This window comes from Chiloscyllium plagiosum, unplaced genomic scaffold, assembly GCF_037043375.1.
Source record: "Chiloscyllium plagiosum isolate Xiang-an unplaced genomic scaffold, Cpla_swu_hap1 HiC_scaffold_31, whole genome shotgun sequence".
In the NCBI taxonomy this organism is placed as follows: Eukaryota; Metazoa; Chordata; class Chondrichthyes; order Orectolobiformes; family Hemiscylliidae; genus Chiloscyllium; species Chiloscyllium plagiosum.
Window position 1 is genome coordinate 40,395,589 of NW_028270169.1, and position 18,033 is coordinate 40,413,621.

General features: G+C 42.0%; 1 long non-coding RNA gene across 1 annotated transcript in view; it reads right to left on the bottom strand.

The window, feature by feature from the left end:
• LOC148141907 (uncharacterized) overlaps positions 1–18,033 on the bottom strand; it is a 38,926-nt gene extending 20,893 nt beyond the window's left edge. The window contains exon 1 of the long non-coding RNA XR_015752245.1: positions 17,909–18,033. This is a non-coding gene — a long non-coding RNA (uncharacterized LOC148141907). The remainder of the gene's footprint in view (positions 1–17,908) is intronic.

The window sequence follows — 18,033 nt, forward strand, 5'->3', positions numbered from 1 at the left end:
TGTATTCATAGGATGGGTCTTTGCCTATTCTTAGTTACCTTTGAAAATGTGATTATGAACTGCTGAGGTCAGTGTGATAACGGTACTCCGAAAGTGACTTGAAGGGGAAAATGGATGTGACAATATTTCCATGATTGAACTCATGTTGATTGTTATCCGCGTGTGTGGCTACTAAGGATAGCTGGGACATCACTGCTATTATAGGACAAGCCAGACAGAGAACAGCCAGGGAATTCCTAAAGGCATGGCACTCATCCACAGATTCTATCAACAAACACATCGACCTGGACCCAATATACCGGCCACTGCAGCGGACAGCTGGAACTGACAACCGGAAGCGGCAGAGACAAACCACTATAAATGCCGGAGGAAACATCACAGAAGCGCTTCACAGGAGGCTCCCAAGCACTGAGGATGTCACCTAGACAGGGGACGAAACGTCTGTCACACAAATTCCCAGCTCGGCGAACAGAACCACAACAATGACTGAACTTCCTCACGAACTGTACTCAGGATTATTACACATTGTTTCTGATATTGTCTATCTTTTGCCATATAATCTGACCCATCTTTTCCTATGTCTCAGTCATCACTGGACAGGTGAGGAGACTGGGGTGACAGGGGTAATGATTATGCACAATACCTTTCTGAACCCTGAAGGTGATCAAACTAGTTCCATATCAAGAATTACATCTATCCCTTACAACCTTGCTTAACTTTCTATCAACTACTTGAAACTGATCTAGAAATCTGTTGAAAAATTTCAGTGAACCATTTTTATTGGTATATTGGTCATTTGTTCCTAACCCAACACTTTGGAAGTAAGTTACATTTTCTGTAAGATTGCCTTGGAAATGTTATTCATTTGTGTTGAATGGGTTTCCCTAAAACTTTCTATGGTGAATAGAAAAAATCCAAGAAAATTCCCCTTCAGGGTTTCTGTATTTCACACTGTATTTGCTTCTATTTCTCTTAATCTATTGAGGTATCTGTATATAACAGTAATGTCACAGCAATGCGCCCGGGCTGAATAAATACCTGTTATATCATAGATAAACTACAGGACTATTTCAAGAGCTATGTTACGATAATAAACAACTTGATAAATACTTGTTTCATGACAGTAATACTGGGTTGGATGAATATCTGTTACATTACAATAATCTTACAGGACTGGATAAATAGCTATCCGGTAATACTACAGGACTGGATAACTATCTGTTACATTATAGTAATGCAAACTATTGGGCATATAGCCAGGACTGGAGCATTAAACTGCAGGTGTGGGAAATCTGAAACAACTGAAAAAGGCACTGGAGTCACAACCAGTTGTAATGGACCAGGCCAGATCCCCTCAAAACTTTTGAGAAAGTAGCCTGGACTCTAACTTTGCTAGTTGTTTATGCAGGTGTACAGTGGATAATCCAGGAGTGATGCAGCTGGCCCAACCACTTAGTTTTAAATAAAACAGAATTTATTTGCAAGATTATTGAATGAAACACAAACAAAAGAGAACAGAAAACAGAATAACATAATCTTTCCGAAAACTTAATAGATTATCCCAACTTAATGATGCTGTTCCAAGTTCCTGCAACAATCCCCATAGACATCCCTTGACAAAAAAGGTACGATCAACCACAGGTCTTATAGGAGGAGAGAGATGGTATGTACCTTCCATTTACCTGTTTCTTGGACCAGCAGCCTCAAGCTGCCTGCTTTCATTAAACATCCAGACTGCAAAAAAAAGCCAAATCAAAGACAAAGCTGAGTTGGGAGCTGGCCACGCCCTTTTCGTTGTATAAGTTTTTTTAAAACTTGAAAGCTTTTGACTGAGGCAGTATCTGTTAGCTACAATCAAATTGGCCCTCGAACCTCTTAAACATAGACTTTTCGCTGCTTGTACAACCTCTCTGAAAAAAAGGCCAAGGACAGCATAACCTTGTTAAAGGAGCAGCATTGTCATACCTCCCCCCTTAAAAATAGAACCATTGATATCCAAAGATGGCTTCATTTTAAAAGCCCTTAATCCTAAACTGTTAGTACTCTAAAACACACATATACATTATATTAACAATAATCATGCAAACATGCACTGCTACATTTTGTTTCACTCCTGCCACCGAACGCCTCCATTTCTCATTCAATAATGCGTCAGCAATCAAGTTTACTCGTCCTGCTACATGCACAATTTTCAAAGTGAATGGCGGTAACAACAAGCACCATCTAAACATTCTGGGATTTTTGTCCTTTAATTTCTCCACAAACTTCAATGGATTATGATCAGTGTATATGATTGTCTCAGATATATTACTGGTAACAGAAATATTCAAATATTGTAATGTCAAGAACCAAGCTCAAAGTCTCCTTCTCAACTGTCGAATATTTCTGCTGATGAACATTCAATTTCCTGGAAAAATACCTGAAAGGTCTTTCTTTCTTTTTGTCAGCTTCTTGCAACACCCACATCACTTGCATCGATAGCCACATTGAATGTTTTTGCATAATTAGGCATGGCTAGGACTGGGGCAGTGGTTAATACAGCTTACAGGCTGTCAAATGCCTTCTGACAGTTTGCTCTCCACTGAAACTTCTTGCCTTTCTTTAGCAATTCAGTGAGTGGAGCAGCCACATTGCTAAATTTCGGTGTGAATTTCCGATAAAGTCCACTCAATCCCAGCAATCATAGTACTGCTCGTTTCATCGATGGTATGGGAAACTCCCCAATTACCTTTGTTTTTGCATTCCGTGGGGCCATTTGTCCATGTTCAATAACGGGGTCCAGGAAGGTGACTTGGGCTTTGGCAAATTCACTTTTAGCTAGGTTTCTCACCAAGCCTGCCTCCCGAAGTCAATTGAAAAAATCTGATAAAAGTTGCAAAGCCCTTAATCCTAAACTGTTAGTACTCTAAAACACACATATACATTACATTAACAATAATCATGCAAACATGCACTGCTACATTTTGTTTCACTCCAGCCACCGAACGCCTCCATTTCTCATTCCATGTGTGACTAAAAACCAATGTAAATGACACAATTGGGTAGTCTGGCAATTACCTCATGTCTCTGCCTCCAAGCTTACTTTTTCAATCAGGACTCCTGCCCACCTTCTGAGGACCCCTTCACCCACCTCCAACACATCCCATCCACCTGGACACCCTGCGCTGGCCTATTACCTGCCCTCGACCTCTTCATTTCCAACTGCCGCTGGGACATTAACCGCCTCAACCTGTCTACCCTCCTCCCCCACTCCAACCTCTCACCCTCACAATGCGCAGCCCTCCAATGCCTCTGCTCCAATTCCAACCTCACCATCAAACCCGCAAATAAAGGGGGTGCAGTGGTAGTTTGACGCACTGCCCTCTACACCGCTGAAGCTAGGCGCCAACTCAAAGACTACCTCCTCCTACTGTCCTCTTGACCATCACTCCATTCCCCATCACCAAACCATCATCTCCTAGACCATACACAACCTTATTACCTCAGGAGATCTCCCACCAATAGCTTCCAACCTCATAGACTGGGAATCCCACACCGCCTGATTCTACCTCCTTCCCAAGATCCACAAGCCTGACTACCCTGGCCGACCCATTGTCTCAGCCTGCTCCTGCCCCACCAAACTCATCTCCACCTACCTTGATACTGTCCAATCACCCCTAGTCCAGGAACTCTCCACATATGTTCAAGACACCACCCACGCCCTCCACCTCCTGCAAGACTTCCGTTTCCCCGGCCCCCAGTGCTTCATCTTCACCATGGACATCCAAACCCTCTACACCTCCATCTGCCATGCCCAGAGCCTCCAAGCCCTCCGTTTCTTCCTCTCCCGACATCCCCACCAGTACCCTTCCCACTGACACTCTCATTCATTTGGCTGAACTGGTCCTCACCCTTAACAATTTCTCCTTTGAATCCTCCCACTTTCTCCAGACAAAAGGGGTAACCTTGGGCACCCGCATGGGCCCGAGCTATGCTTGTGTCTTTGTCGGCTACGTAGAACAGCCCATCTTCCATAGTTACACTGCCAGCACTCCCCACCTCTTCCTCCGCTACATTGGTGACTGTATCGGCGTCACCTCGTGCTCCGGTGAGGAGGTTAAACAGTTCATCAACTTCACCAACACATTCCACCCTGACCCTAAATTCACCTGGACCATTTCTGACATCTCCCTCCCCTTTCTGGACCTCTCCATTCCATCAACGATGACTGACTTAACACTGACATTTTTTTACAGACCCACTGATTCCCACAGCTACCTGGATTACACCTCATCCCACCCTACCTCCTGTAAAAATGCTATCCCGTATTCCCAATTTCTCCACCTCCACCGTATCTGTTCCCAGGAGGACCAGTTTCGCCACAGAACACACCAGATGGCCTCCTTCTTTAAAGACCGTAATTTCCCTTCCCACGTGGTTGATGACGCCCTCCAATGCATTTCATCCACGTCCTGCACCTCTGCCCTCAAACCCCACCCCTCCAACCGCAACAAGGACAGAACCCTTTGGTCCTCATCTTCCACCCAATAAACCTCTGCAAAAACTGCACCATCCGCCAACATTTCTGCCACCTCCAAACGGACCCCACTGTCAGGGATATATTTCTCTCCCCACCCCTCTCCACAAAGACCATTTCCTCCGTGACTACCTGGTCAGGTCCACGCCCCCCCCACCCCCCTCCCAACAACCCATCCTCACCTCCTGGCACCTTCCCCTGCCACCACAGGAATTGCAAAACCTGTGCCACACCTCCCCCCTCGCCTCCATCCAAGGCCCCAAAGGAGCCTTCCACATCTATCAATGTTTCACCTGCACATCCACAAATATCATTTATTGTATTCAATGCTCCTGATGTGGTCTCCTTTACATTGGGGAGACTGGATGCCTTCTAGCAGAGCGCTTTAGGGAACATCTCCAGTTCACCCGCACCAATAAACCCCACCTGCCCCATGGCTGAACATTTCAACTCCCCCTCCCACTTTGCCGAGGACATGCAGGTCCTTGGCCTCCTCCACCGCCACACCTTCACCACCCGATGCCTGGAGGAAGAATGCCTCATCTTCCGCCTCGGAACACTTCAACCCCAGGGCATCAGTGTGGACTTCACCAGTTTCCTCATTCCCCCTCCCCTCACCTTACCCCAGTTCCAACCTTCCAGCTCAGCATCATCCTCATGACCTGTTCTACTTGCCAATCTTCCTTCTCACCTATCCACTCCACCCTCCTCTCCGACCTATCAATTCATCCCCACCCCCATTCACCTATTGTACTCTTGGCTACCTTCTCCCCAGCTCCACCCCCCTCCCATTTATCTCTCCAGCTCGGAGGTTCCCTGCCTCATTCCTGATGAAGGCCTTTGCCCGAAATGTCGATTTTCCTGCTCCTCGGATGCTGCTTGTCCTGCTGTGCTTTTCCAGCACCACTCTAATCTAAACTCTGATCTCCAGCATCTGCAGTCCTCAATTTTGCGTCATGTTTTGACTGATACAGTCCATTCGGCATTACAAAAGCCCAAATTATCTTCACTCTTTCAGAGAAAGGTACCTGGCAGTGTCATCTGAGCAAGTTCAAATCAGAAATATAAGCTGTTTGCCCCATCTTTTCAACACAGTCTTCCAAACGTGGAATCAGATAGGCATCCCTCTTTGTAACAACATAGACTTTTCGCTGCTTGTACAACTTCCACAAAAGAAAAGCCAAGGACAGCACAACATTGTTAAAATGGCAGCATCATCATACCTCCCCCCTTTAAAAAGTCCACACATAACTGGTGGGTACCATCTGATTTTGCCACCATTATTCTGGGTGAGCTCCACTCACTGTGACTTACTTAGATTACGTCATCTTGAGCATCCACTCAATTCCCTTTTGAACCTGTGCCAACTTTAGAGGGTTATGCCTATAAGGATGTTGCTTAATTGGAACAGCATTTCATATATCTACATCATGCATAACTGGGTTTGTACTTCCCAGCTTATTTCCACATATCTTCTGATGGAATAGTAATAACTCTTTCAGGTAATTTCGATTTTCCTCTGGAAGGTAACACAATAATTTATCCCAATTCTTGACAACTTCCTCATTGTCCAATTTAATTTGAGGAATGTCAATTCAGAATCTTCTGAACTTGGATCTTATCTCTGTGTTGTAACCAATAACACAGTCTCCTTTGGCTTTCCTTCCCTGTCAAAATACCTTTTGAGCATATTCACATGACACACTCAGTGAGATTTCTTTCTGTCTGGAATTCTTATCAAATCGTTCACCTCACTCAATTTCCTTTCGACTTGAAAAGGTCCATTAAACCTTGCTTTTAAAAGTTCACCTGTCACTGGAAATAACACTAATACCTTATCCCCAATATCAAAATTGAGAGTTTTTGATTTCTTCTCTGCTTCCTCTTTCATTGTATGCTGTGATACTTTTACATGCTGTCAAGCCAAATCCCCCACTCTATTTAATCATTCCCTAAAATTTGACACATAGTCTAAATATGTAGTTTCTGAATTCTGACTCACCAATTTCTCCTTAATCTATTTTAGTGGTCCTCTCACTTCATGCCCGAAAACTAATTCAAATGGACTGAATTTATTCGAGTCATTTGGTGCATCTCTGATCATATTCAGTACAAAGGGAATTCCCTTGTCCCAATCATCTGGATAGTCTTGACTATAAACTTAACATGGTCTTTAATGCCTGATGCCACCTTTCTGGCACTCCTTGCGACTCTGAATGGTATGCAGTTAATTTGAATTGTTTTATTCCTCTGCTGTTCATAGCTTTCTTGAATAATTTTGATGTAAAGTTTGACTCTTGATCTGATTGAATTTTGTGGATAGTGTGTATCTAGTAAAAAATTTGAGTAATTCCTCTGCAATCCTTTTGGTGTGATATTGTGTAATGGAATGGCCTCTGGAAAGCTAGTGGATACATCCATTATTGTTAACAAATACTGATTTCCACTTTTTGTTTTTAGGTGGGGGTCCTACGCAATCAAGTAAGACTCTTGTTATAGGTTCGTCAAATGCAGGAATAGGTATTAAATGTGTGGGATTTATTACTCTCTGTGGTTTTCCAGTTACCTGACATTTATGATATGTCTGGCAAAATTCAACTACATCCTTGTACATTCCAGGTCAGTAAAAGTGTTTTTGTATTTTAGCTTGATTTTTTTCTCACTCACTTCATGTGCCACTCGCAACACCTCTGTTCTATAGTCCACTTGCAAAACGACTTGATGTACTTCTGCCCATTTGTCATCTTCCTGAATATGTGATGGTCTTCATTTCCTTATTAAGACATCAAATTTAAGTTATTAACATTCAGGATGCATTCAGATTTTTTTTGTGTGTGCCTTTTGATATAATTGCTTTAAAATTTCATCTTTCTGCTGTAACTCAGTTAATTTATCTGAGCTAAAGATGTCTGCTGTGTCATCTATCTGCTCCTCATTTGTATCAACCATCTGATCAAACAGGGTCTTTGTGAATTCCACTTCAACTTTCCTATCTGTACTCTTTGATCTCTCCTGTCGCAACTGTGACTTTGTGATCTCATTATCACACAGTCCTGCAATAGTTCAGTTGCCTGAGTTTCCACTGGCTTTTCAACCACATTAGGCAGCACTCCTAGCTGTATCATTAGCAAGGACAAATTGTATTCCTGGAGTTGAGAGTTTGTCCAGTACTCCTCCCAGGACTTCTGCATGCTTCACTAGATACTCTAACCTCACCTTACATAATTGAGTGAGCGCTTCTTGTATCACTGAATTCCCAATACTCGTACCTTTTTGGCAATAGTTCTTCAGAGGTACATATCTCTTCATCTTTCATTATCACAGATTGAGAGGATCCTGTATCTCTTAATATTGTAACCTCTTTACCTGCTGCTCCTGGCCTATGCGCATAAACTTCCGCATGTATATGGTTTAAATAGATGTGGCACTTCCTCCTCAACTAACCTCTGATTGGGTGCAGCTTTCTAGCCTCCACTGTACTTTCAGGTACCACTCCAACAGAATTCATTAGCTTATTCTGTTTTGCTACATCTGGCTTCGTAGTGCTTTTCCTAACCCCCCAACACTGTGATTTCATGTAGCCTACTTTATTGCATTGAAAACACCGGAGCTTTTTAACTTCTCTTTCCCCTTCAAGGGTTTCCTTTTTATCCTGTGATAAGTTATCCTTATGATCTTCACCGAGATCTACTTTTCCCTTTTCATGTGAGGATTTCTCTAATTTCTATTGCTCACTGATTAAAATTGACTTTGGAAGCCAAACTTTGATATATGGACCAACTCATAGTCATCAGGCATTTCAGCTGTTCATCTTGCCGTTTTAACTCCCTACTCCTCCACATGAGTTCTCGCTGCTTCAGGAAGTGAATTTTTGAACACCTCCAAAAGAATTGTCTCTCTAAGAGCATCATAGGTTTGCTGTATTTTTAATGCCCTTATCCACCTATCAAAATTACTTTGTTTGATCCTTTCAAACTCAATGTAGATTTGAGCAGGGTCCCTCCTTAGATTCCTGAAAAGTTGTCTGTAGGCTTCTGGCGCAAGCTCATATGCACTTAAGTTGGCTTTCTTCATCTCATCGTATGCTCCAGATACCTCCTCTGTTCATGATGCAAATACCTCACCAGCTCTACCTACATTTTGTTTAAATGAACAAACCCCACATAGTCACTGGCCACCACATCTGTTTAGCCACCTTTTCAAATGAGATGATAAAGGCTTCTACATCCTTCTGATCCAGTTTAGGCAATGCTTGAATATATTTAAACACTTTCTCACCAGGCCTTTGGCTACTATGGGTTTGCTCATCCTCACTCTCTTCCTCACTAAGCTTTCCTTCAGCCATCATTTCCATCCTTTTACGCTGACTTTCCTGTCTAAGTGCCAATTTCTGAACTTCAAACTCCCTCTCTTTCTTCCTTTTTTCTCTAAACCTTTTCTTTCTCTTTTCTCTCTCTTTCTCCCTAATTTTAGTTTTGTTCTGCAAAAGCGATTTATTTTTTTTTAAACTCTTTCCTCTGCTTTTAATTGTAATTCAAACTGTTTCATTTCTGTTGCCCTTTCCTTGTCTTTTGCCTGTAACTCAAGCTGCTTCATTTTCAATTGAATTTTAGTCATCCTTAAAGATTCAGGAAATTAAAATGCCCAGCCACTGCTGTAATTATCTTCCTTTTACTCAAGGAAGGAGGCAGCTCCAGATTGTCTGCTAATTCCAGCAGCTTGGCCTTAATCACCTTTTGCAAAATCCCCAAAGTCACTTCTTCCACCCCCAGAAAACTCTTGGTGACTGAAAGAGCCATTGCTATCCCGAGCACTGTTGAAACCAACTGAAGTCAACACCCAGAACAAAAGACACAAACACCGACCACTCGCTACTTTTGAATCAACAAATGTAATCCCAATTTAGAACTATAGAACAAATCCTGGTGAGCCCCAATCTGTTATGGACCAGACCAGACACCTCCCCCACCTCCCCCCCCACACACACACACCACACCACCCCAAAACCCCAAGGAATTAGCCCGGACCCTGTTTTAAGCAGGTGTACCAGAGAGTGGTAAGGGCGTGGAATGCCCTGCCTGCCAATGTCGTTAACTCAGCCACATTAGGGAGATTTAAACAATCCTTGGATAAGCACATGGATGATGATGGGATTGTCTAGGGGGATGGGCTTAGATTAGTTCACAGGTTGGCGCAACATCGAGGGCCAAAGGGCCTGTTCTGCGCTGTACTGTTCTCTGTTCTACGTTCTATGTACAGTGGATATTCCAGGACGGACGCAACTGGCCCAATCCCTTAGTTTTGAACAAAACAGAATTTATTTGCTAGATTACTAAATGAAACACAAACACAAGAGAACCCCGCAGATAGAATAGCTTAACCTATCTGAAAACCAACAGATTATCCCAACTTAATGATGCCGTTCCAAATTCCTGCAACAATCCTCAAAAACACCCCTTGGCAAAAAAGGTAAAATCAACCACAGGTCTTATGGGAGAGAGAGAGAGAGAGAGCAGAGGAATTTACCTTCTTCCATGTATCTGTTTCTTGGATCAGCAGCCTCAAGCTGACTGCCTGCTTTCATCAAACAGCCAGACTGCTGAAGTAAAACCAAACCAAAGTAAATGCTGAATGCTGAGTTGGAAGAACTGGCCACTCCCCTTTTATTGTACAAGTGTTTTTTATAACTTGAAAGCTTTTTCTTGAGGCGGTATCTGTTAGCTATAATCAAATTGGACCTAAAACACTTCAAATGTAGACTTTTCGGAACCGCTGCTCTTATGACGTCTCTGAAAGTAAAGCCGAGGGACTGCATAATCTTGTTAAAGGAGCAGAATTGTCATACAGTGACCATCTGTGGAGAAAACTGATAATCTAATTGTGTGAATCTCCTGAAGAGCAGCTATCATCATTGGAGTGCTGTGCCAGTCACATATTTCCTTAACTGTGATCTGCATTTCTTGTCTGGTCTTCTGACGTGGTCCCTGAAATGGGGAGTTCCTTGGGGGATCTCTGGTGAAGCACAGCAGAGTCAAAGGAACACAGAACACTACGTCCACCTCCCTCCACTTTTTACAGTACTAGATGGTGAATGGAAAATTCAAACCTTTGAATGTTAGTGAGGGGGGAAAGGATGAATGAGTGAATGGATGAGCTGTAGTGCATAAGTGGTAGGTGAGATGGCAGCAGAGTGAGATGGCATGTGGGTGAGATGGCAGGTGGGTAAGGTGGTGGGTAGATAAGGTGACAGGAAGATAAGGTGACGGTGCATGACCTGGCAGGTGGGTGAGCTGGCAGATGGGTGAAGTTGCAGTTGGGTATGGTGGCAGATTGATGGAGTGGCAATTGGTTCTGGGATTGATCCATTAGTTGCTCTACCAATTTGCATAGGACCACACCCCTTGAGATTTTAATTTCATGAAGTTTCTCTTAGCTACCTTGTGACAAATGTCAGAATATTAATTATCTTCCTAATTTCTTGCTGTGCTGTATATTATCTTTCTTGTACAAAAACATATAAATCCTTCTGAGAACCAACATTTTTTTTGACATGGCACTATTTGAAAATGATTGTTTTTCATTCTTCTGACAAGGTCTAAAACATCAGAGCATCTCAAAGTGTACTTGCGTCAACTACCTTTTCGTTCCTTCAGTTAACCCTCTGGGTTCCTTTGCAGATTCTTTCTATCTCACATAGCCTTGCCTCATTAGCAAAGTTGCTCCATTACACTCAGTCCCTTTGAATACTTCGTTAATATAGATTGTAAATTCCCCCAGCATTGATCTTTGTGGCACTCCACTAGTAACAAACTATCAACGTAAAAATGACTGTTCAGTCCTACACTTCATTTTTACATTTTAATTAAACCGCTGCTATATTGTCCCCATCCCACAAATCCTTTTTTTGTGCTACACAGCTCAGTGGGCAGCACACTGAAACTCAAACCCTGAATCATCACAAAATTTAAAGGATTTTTTCAATGTATGTGAAAATTTCCCAATTTACTGGATAGGCGCAGGCTTACAGAAAACATGGACCAAGTTTCTGTACTTAACAAGAATTCCAATTTATTACAAATAAATAGATTTCATCTACGGGTAAACAATCTTGAATCTTTTGGAGGTCTGAAAGTTTCACACCCATAAAATACTCATCCACCCAAGAGCCAATCACATAGCTGTTGGCAGGCAGATGGTCCTTGTCAACCACAGCTGGTCACACACCCACAAACAGCTACTTGTTGCTGGACGTTTCTCACTTTGTACACAGCACCTGGTGTCAGCCAGTTAGCAACTAGCCTCCCCCACTGTTTGCACAAAAAGCAGCAGTGTAAACATCAGTTACAATGAATTTTAGTAGCTTCTTTTTAATTTTTGCAGCAATCCCTTCCACATTCCTTGGTTTTAAAAGTGTCCTTTTCCCATTTCAGTTCAGAATAAAAAATACAGAAAAGTAAGAAAAGATCTTCACAGAACTCGACTGAATGTCTTTTGAAAGTCCAAATATACTACGTGAGAAACACAAGCAGGTGTCAACCATTGAGCCCCACAAGCCCACCCTTTCAATTAGATCAGGGCTGATTTGGTCAACTTCTCACCTCCTTTTACATGGCAGCTCCACATAGCCCTCAATCTCTTGAAATTTCAAAATCTATCAATATCTTTTTTAAATACTTAAAACAACTGAGCCTAACATTTCTCTAGAGTACAGAATTTCAGACATTCACTGCCTCCCGACAGAAAACATTTATTTACATCTCAGTATTAAATGATTATCCTCTTATTCTGTAATTATATTCCCTAGTTTGAGATTCCACTACTAGAGGAACTGTTTTCTCAACACCAATCCTGTCACACATCTTCAGAATCTTCTCTGTTTCAATATGTTTGGATGGCAGGGTGGCTCAGTGGTTAGCACTGCTGCCTCATAGCACCGCTGCCTCATAGCACCAGGAACTTGGGTTTGGTTCCACCCTTGGGTGACTGTTTGTGTGGAGTTTGCACATTCTCCCCATGTCTGCACGGGTTTCCTCTGTGTGCTCCAGTTTCTTCCCACAGTCCAAAGATGTGCAGGTCAGGTGGATTAGTCATGGAAAATGCAGAGTTACAGAAATAGGCTAAGCTGGGTGCATCTGGGTGGGATGCTCTACAGCAGGTTAGTGTGGACTCGGTGGGCTGAATGGCCTGCTTTCACACTGTAGCAATCTGTTTCATCCCTCATGTTCTTAAACTGTAATGAATAATTCCCTAAGCTGTTTAACCATTCTTGATAAATCAATGGCCTAATCCCAGTAATCTGTTCAGTGAATCTCTTTTGAACTGCCTCCAATGCCAATATATCCTTTCTTAAATATGGGGATCATAATTGCACACAATGCTGCAGGTGTGGCCTCACTAAAGCTCTGTACAATAGTAACAAGACTCCCCTATTTTTAAACTCCAACTCCCTTGCAATGAAGGACAACATTCTATTTGCCCTTGTAATTGCTTCCTGCACCTGATTTCTAAATATTTGTGTTCCATTCACAAGAATGTCCAGGTTCATTGCACTGCACTTTTATGGAGTCTGTCTCTCCATTTAAATAATAACCTGCCTTTTGATTCTTCCACCCAAAGTGAACGTCTTCATATTTCATAAAATATATTTCATCTGCCAAGTTTTTACCCACTCACTGAAACTATCCTGTAGATTCCTGAAACTGTTATCACAACATGCGCTCTTACCTATTTTTGTGTCATCAGCAAATTTATATCCATTTCACTTTATCCCCTCCTCCAAGGCATTGATATAGATAGTGAATAATTAAGACCATAGGACTTGTGGCATTCCACTAGTTACATCTTTCAGAGCTGCAAAAAAACTCCTTAATCCTAACTGTTGTTCTTCTATGTATTAAATAATCCTCAATCTGTTCTAACACATTACAGCCAGTACTGTGAACTTCTGTCTGGTGCAATAACCTTTTACCTCTCTGAACTCGACAGAGGCTGGTATCCCATCACGAAGTCACCCTTTATCTACAAGTCGAAAGTCCTGATCCAGCTCCCTCAGAGGCAACTCTCAGAGTGAGCAGGATGTCTGACACTCCTGTTTATATCTATCAGCTGGGACTCTCTAACTGCACCAGATTAACAGCCCCAGTAGGGAAACATATATTCTATAAGGTCCACCTGGCTGACCTCATTCCAATTACGACAGTAACGCCTTGTCGAATGCCCTCCATCTAACAGATCCCCTTTATGAAGTCTGCTTGCTATATCCTCAAAAAGTTCCAGCATATACAATTCACATTTCACAAAAACTATGCTGAATTTGTTTGATTGTGCTCAGCTTCTCTAAATATTTGATTATTTGTTCCTTCATAAAAGTCTTTAGCAGTTTCCCAATGATAGGTATTAGTCTAACAGTCCTTTAGTTTCCCGTCTTTACCAGAGACATCATGTTGTTGGAACCTCTTGGAATCCAGTGGGTTATGAGATTTTTCAGTCATTGCCCTCCACTAATTTTGCAGTCACTTCCTTTAAAGCTCATGGAGGCAAGCATGGTAACTTGTCTGCTTTCAGTTCCATTAGTTTATCAAATAATTTGTCCCTTCTAATAGAGCTTATAATTCTCCCATTAGCAACTTTTTATTTGATGTCTTTGGGATGCTTATAGTGTCATCCACTTTGAAAACTGATGCAGAACATTGCTCTAAGTCATCCTCCATTTCTCTGTTCCCCATTATCATTTGTCCAGTCAAATCCTCCAAGAATTTCACTGTTACATTAGTATTCTCTTTTTTTTTATCTGCCAAAGCTCTTACTATTCAGAATCACAGCATGGAAACATACCCTTCGGTCCAATCTGTCCATGCTGATCAGCCTTCCCCTCTTCCTCTGGCATCTTGTTTCATACATGTGCCACCCTCTGTGTGAAAGCATTTTAAATCTTTCCCGTCTCACTTAAAACTTATGCCCTCTAGTTTTGATCTCCTCCATCCCAAGGAAAATAATTAGCTATTCACCCTATCCATGCCACTCATGATTCTATAAAGTCTCCCATTAGCCTACGACACTACATGGAAAATAACCTCAGCCTATTCAGCGTCTCCTTATAGCACAAACCCTCCAAGCCTGGCAATGTCTTTGTAAGTCTCTTCTGAACTCTTTCAAGTTTCACAATATCCTTCCCATAGAAGGGGAGACCAGAATTGAATGCAGTATTCCAAAAGTGGCCTAACCAATGTCCTGTACAGCCACAATGTGACCTCCCAACTCAATGCACTGACCAATAAAGGGAAGCATGCCAAATGCTTTCTTCACTATCCTGTTGACCTGGGACTCCATTTTCAAGGAACTATGAACCTGCACTCCAAAGTCTATTTGTTCAGCAACACTCCCCAGGACCTTAACATTAAGTCCTGCCCTGATAATCCTTTCCAAAATGCAGCACATCACACTTATCTACATTAAACTCCATCTGCCACTCCTTGGCCTATTGACCCATCTGATCAAGGTCCTGTTGTATTTGCTGGCCACTACTCTTCCAGTTTTGGTGTCAACTACAAACTTACTAACCACATCTCCTACGTTCACACCTAAATCATTTATATAAATGTCGAAAAGTAGTGGACCCAGCACCAATCTTTGTGGCACACTGCTGGTCACAGGCCTCCAGTCTGAAAAGCAACCCTCTACCACCATCCTCTATCTTCTACCTTCGAACCAGTTCTGTGTCCAAATGGCTAGTTCTCCCTGTATTCCATGTGATCTAACCATGCTAACCAGTCTCCCATGGGGAACCTTGTCAAATGCCTTACTGAAGTCCATACAGATCATATATTTCTTGCCACTTTAATTTCATAATCAATTTGCTTCCTTTTCATTATCTTTATAGTCATTTGTTGTTGGTTTCTAAAAACCCAATCCTCTGAGCCTACTATCAGTTTTCACCCCTTTCTATACCTTAGGTTTTGTGGCGATATTCTCCAAGACCTCCTGTGTTAACAACGGGTAGTTCATTCTTCTTAGTGAGTCCTTCTTTTTGACTGGAATAAATTATTGCTGAGCATTATTAAATACCTGGTACATTTGTCATACACAAGTTCCCTTTCATAAAACCATGTTGACTCTGCCTTTTAAAATGCAGTTACGATTTCCTTAATAACGGATCTGATAATTTTCCTAATGGCTGATGTCAGGCTCACTGGTCTGTAGTTCTTTGCTGCCTGTCCCTCTCCTTTGTTATGTCTTACACCTTATCATCTTCTAGGGTGGATCAAAAATCTGGTGAATTTAGGAAAATCAAAATCATGTGACAATGCAGCAATTCTACAGAATCTTAAGAGGTAAACCATTGAACCCAGGGGATTTGTTTGTTTTCAGGGCCATGAATTTCTCCAATACTTCTGTTTTGTTAATATTAATCATATAAAATTTCTCACATGCATTAGATTCTTGGATCTCCATCACTTCTGGTACTTTTTGTCTGTGTTTTCTACTATGAAGACAACGTCCAAATGGCAGGATTTTCAGGCCCCTTTGAAATCAAGAATGGAGGTGAAGCAGCCTGGAATACACTGACATTGTCTGGCATTCTGGTTTTTCAGAGTCCCTCTCAATACTGCAAGGTCACTTCTGGGTGGATAGTTTGAGACCTGGATAAGCTGTCTGCCCCCACAAGATTGTCAGCCAAGAGGCACATTAAGAGTCTTGTCAATGTTAATTAAAGGAGCCCTACTGGGATTTTCCAGTCCTGCTCCAGTTTGCTGATGTGACATCAGGCTTCCTGTCTGAAGGCAGGTCCCTGATGGCATGCCGGGATGTCCACCCTCCAAGCAGACCTGCAGTCCTTCCTGCCAGTGTGTGAGTTTAGTGAAAGGCTGCCCAGGGGAGAAATCTCCATCCCAGCACACCATTGCTCCCATCCATTGCCCAGCCCCTATAGTCTAGCTACCTTTTCTATTTTCTGTTTGAATTTTTTAGTAATGTTAGCAGCACAGAACATTCATTTTGAAGTCTCTCCCCTGAGTTACATATCCTGTAGGTAGCTTGCTGATCTGCTGAAGTTGGATGGTCTCTGACTGGTTTTCCCACTATTGGATCTTTATTCCACCTTTAAATGGTTAGAGAATCTATCTCCAAGTTAGCAATGTTGCCCCAAACAAAATCCCAGCTCCTATTTCCCACCTGCTAGGTAGAGATTTAGCTCCATCCTATCCTACTCCATCCTTTCCATGCTGTCCCCCTCATTTCACTACCTTGCTAGCTTCTCCATTCTTCCTCCACATCCTGGGAGCATGATGTGATTCCCCAAGATAGAGAGCAAAAATGATCTCAATGAGGAAATATGCTCATGCCATGGCGTTTTTCCCTTCCCCATTCCCCTCTTCACCACCAAACTTCACCCCAAGAATCAATGTGTCTAAGAAGAGCTCTTTGACTTGGTGACAAATTACCCTCCTCTCATTTTTCTAGTTTTGGATTGACAAAATCACTCTCAAAGTCAATGAGCAATTCTATCACATTAGAATGCCTTACTGTGAGTGAGAGAGATAAATTTCAGGTTGTCAGGTGTATGTTGATTTTAAGGAATATAGAGGGTCTTTCAAGAAATAGTTTTAAGCTAAGAAATTACTTTGAGTGTTGTAGCTGACCACAAAAGAAAAAGAGAAGCAGGAGGGGCTTTTCGCAATAAGCTCATAGTTTGTAGGTCCACTTTTTGGACTATCAAGATAGTAAAGGATGATCTCAGAGGTCAGACGGTTAGAGAAGAAAAGAGAAACTGGACAAAATAACAGGAAGGCTGTAATGAACAAGGACAGCCAAACAATGCAGATTTAAAGAAAAACAAGTGAGGTAATTAATAAGTATGATAGGCTTAGGCTTGGGTGCAGGGAATTACCAAATGAAAGAATAACAGGCACAAGTAATAATCAAATAAGGGGATAGAATGAAATAGACACTTATAATAAGTTTATTGCTCAGTGTAGAGGGGTCGAGAGACCCCTCATAAAAGTATAAAAGGCTCTGTATTTTACTGTCAGGTGTGACTCTCCTCGTATAGCCACCCATCTTTAAAGATGTTCGAATAAATATACTGCTTCGGAACTCTTTGACTAGGACTGAAAATTATTGATTAAGTAGGGTTCGTTTCTCACAGTGAGCTTCCAAATTTACCCTAATTTATGAGTCAAAGCAAGGTAAAAAGTAGTCTCTTCTCAGGTTTATATTAGGTAATGTTTTACAGTTAGTATGCAGTAATCTTTAAGACATAGGTGATAGAACATGAAATTTGAATACATGGACAGTCCAAAGATTATGAAGCAGGGATTTTTTAATTCCACTGGCAAAAGGTAATTTCAAACAGAAAGGAATTTAGGTTAAACATGGAAGATGCAGTTTTTTTACCTTTAACAGAGCCTGTGGTTGACATCTGATTGAGGAAATCTGTAACATCTGTGATTCTTCTATCCATCAGGCCTCCTTCCTCCAAAGAAATCTTTCCCCCAGAGAGGGTTTGGACAACTGCTCTA